The sequence below is a fragment of the Artibeus jamaicensis genome, unplaced genomic scaffold (genome assembly GCF_021234435.1).
Source record: "Artibeus jamaicensis isolate MK-2021 breed Jamaican fruit bat unplaced genomic scaffold, CSHL_Jam_final scaffold_474, whole genome shotgun sequence".
Lineage (NCBI taxonomy): Eukaryota > Metazoa > Chordata > Mammalia > Chiroptera > Phyllostomidae > Artibeus > Artibeus jamaicensis.
The window spans coordinates 39,272,251-39,275,462 of NW_026522046.1; positions in this window are offsets into that span (position 1 = coordinate 39,272,251).

Genomic DNA, 3,212 nt, shown 5'->3' on the forward strand with positions numbered 1-3,212 from the left:
AGGCATGCCCCCTGACTGAGAATGGAACCCTCGGCCTTTCAGTTTGGGGAACCATACCCAACCCTCTGAGCCACACCAGTCAGGGCATCATGTCTTTTTTAAAAAATGGACATCCCTTTGTGCCCTCATCTATGTTTTAAAGTCCATTCTTTTCCTGATTAACGTTCTTAACACCCTTGTGAAAAATAGTTGACTATAGATCACAGGCGGCAAACACAAGGCCCACGGGCCAAATCCAGCCCTCCACCTTGTTTTATCCCGCCTGGCACCTTGTTTCTACCTGGCAGCAGCGCCAAGCTCTCACTTAACTGTTAGGAGCAGTTACATGTACACAGCCCTAAAGTTACATTCGGCCCTATGAACCTCGAGGCTGATGTGGCCCCCGGTGAAGATGAGTCTGACAGCTTTGCTCTGTATGGTCATTTTGTGCTTCCTTATGTTCCATGTCATTGATTTGATTCTTGGCTTCATCCACTCTACTGTTGTTTCCCTGTAAATTGTTCTTTATTTCAATTAGTGTATCCTTCTTTTCTGACTGGGTCTTTTTATGCTGTTGACACCCTCACTAAGTTTCTTGTGCATCCTTATAACCAGTGTTTTGAACTCGGTATCTGATAGATTGCTGATCTCCATTTCATTTAGCTCTTTTCTGGAGTTTTGATCTGTTCTTTCATTTGGGCCATGTTTCTTTGTCTCCTTGTTTTGGCAGCTTCCCTGTGTTCGTGTCTATGTGTTAGGTAGAGCTCCTTTGACTCCTTGTCTTGGTAGTGTGCCCTAATGTAGTAGGTGTCCCCTGGGTCCAGTGGCACAGCTTCCCCTACCACCCAAGCTGGGTACTCAAGGTGTGCCCTTTGTGTGGGCTGAGTACACCCTCCTCTTGTAGTTGAAACTTGGCTGCTCTTGGCAGGTCAATGGGAGCGATTTACCCAGGCCAGTCAGCTGCAAGGATTGGCTGTGACCACTGACCACCAATCTCCACCCTCCCTGGAGGATCAGCTGTGCAGGGGCAGGGTGGTGGTGCTCTGATGTAGTCTGTAGTTGTCCGCTGGGTGTGCTTGCCCTGGGTTTCCCAGGTGGTGCAGGCCAAGGTCAGCCCCCACCTGTGTTTTGCCTGGGGCACCCTGCCTGAGTTGTAATCTGAGATGGCTGATGCTTGTGCTGGGTGGGTCCCAGGTAAAGCCAACCTGTGCTTCGAATCTGGCTATTGCTAGGGCTCCCTTCAACCAGCTGGTGCTTGTTTCATAGGAGTTAGGAGCCAAGACCAGACATTCTTATGGAAAAGCAGCTAGGGTGAGCCTGTAAATTGGGTGGGGTGCAGTTTTTGAGAATCTCTAAAGCTGTCAAACAGTGTTAGCCAGGTTGATGAAGTCTCATTTATGACACTAGCTTACCAGCTCTTTGGGGTGAGGGTTTAGCAAAGGGACAATGGCCCCTGCTCCCCTTATGCTAGACACCTCAGTTTCCCCCCTACATACCACTGGTATCTTTCAAGCTGCTACCCCCGGTGCTGAAGCTCAGAGGGTGTGAGTCTGAGTAGATGAGTCTGTGTGTGGTTTCTCTAAGAAGAACTGCTTGGGGCACCAGAAGTTGCTTCCCTTGATTCAATTCCGCACTGGTTTTTGCAGCCAGAAGTTGTGGGGACTTATCTTCCTGTCACTGGAACCTGGGCTGGGGGGCCTGGCGTGGAGCTGGGACTCCTCACTCCTGAGATATCCCTCCTGAATGTTTATTCATGACACATGAATCGTCTGCCTCCCTCCTACCAATCTGGATGGGTGTGGATTCCTTAATTCCATAGTTGTCAGACCTCCATTCAGCTCAATTCCTTATGCTTCTAAGCGAGGATTGTTCTCTATTTCAGTTGTAATTTTTTTTATTTTTAATTTTTTTAAGATTTTTATTTATTTATCTTTAGATGAGAAGGGAAGGAGAGAGAGAGATTGCCTTTTGTGCATCCTCTGCTGGGAACTGGCCTCTGGGAACTGGCCTGCAGGGAACCGGCCTGCAACCCAGGTATGTGCCCTGACTGGGAATCGAACCGCGATTGTCTGGTTCGCAGGCCCGTGCTCAATCCACTGAGCTACACCAGCCAGGGCTTATTTCAGTTGTAATTTTGATGTGATTGTGTGAAGAGGTGAGCCACGTCTGCATACACAGCCATCTTGACTGGAAGTCCCTTACATATACATTTATAAATCCCAATGTCACAGTCCACCCACATATATCCGAAAGCTTGCTCTCTGAGTCCCAAAGATATGTCTTTGACCTAATTTCATTCTGTGCACTATATATTCAAGAAGCAGAGAATTACCTTCTTTGCTTAAAAAGAAATTCGACCACAGGAACATTATTTTAAAAAGGACATAATGAGCATCCAACCCCATGGATGCATCCCAGTGTTTGCCAGGAAGGGGTCCCAGAGCCCTGGGCTCCAGCAACCCTGTTTCTAAGCTCAAGGCTGAGGCTCAGCATCAGACAGCCTGTTGTAATCAGAACCAAATAGATGTGCAGTTCTGATGTCATGGTTGATGCCTGAATATGGAGAATGGATACATGGCCCTTTGGTCAGGACTCCTGGACGAGGCTTGGCCTTCACCCAGTACCTTGGACACAGGGGAAGGGGATCCTCTGCAGAGCCCTGTGCAGGAGAAGTGGTGTCCCATCTGGGAGGAAGGCACGGGGACACCCTTGAGGCATGAGGGGTGTGGAGCCTCAGGCTTACAGCAGAGCAAAAACAGAGAGGTTGGCAAGGCCCGGGTGGCTACTGCCTCTCCCATCAAAATTCAGAATGGTTGAGGCTCACAATAGAACATCCACTTCCCCTGCTGCTTTGAACCATAGAACTCATTGTTCAGGAGCTGCAGTGTCAAGTACAGCTCCACCACCTACTTGACCTGCTACCACAGTCACCCAGAACCAGGCACACAGTAGCTGCATGTGGAACGTCTGTTGTTTGTACAAATGAATTAGCTGCAGAAGAAACCACAGAACTAAAATATAGGGAACTGATCCACTTGGCATGGCAAATGTAGCCCAGCCCTAACAGAAAAATGACAGGCGTGAGTCTGCACACAGGAGCCAAACCCACAGATCGGCTTTCCCATGGGAAACCAGGCCTGCATTATATCTAGGCTGCTTTGAGGCTTGCTTTTGCTAAAACTCCCTCACCCTGAGTTGAAGCAAAAAATGCTTACTTCAGATTTTAAAGTAAC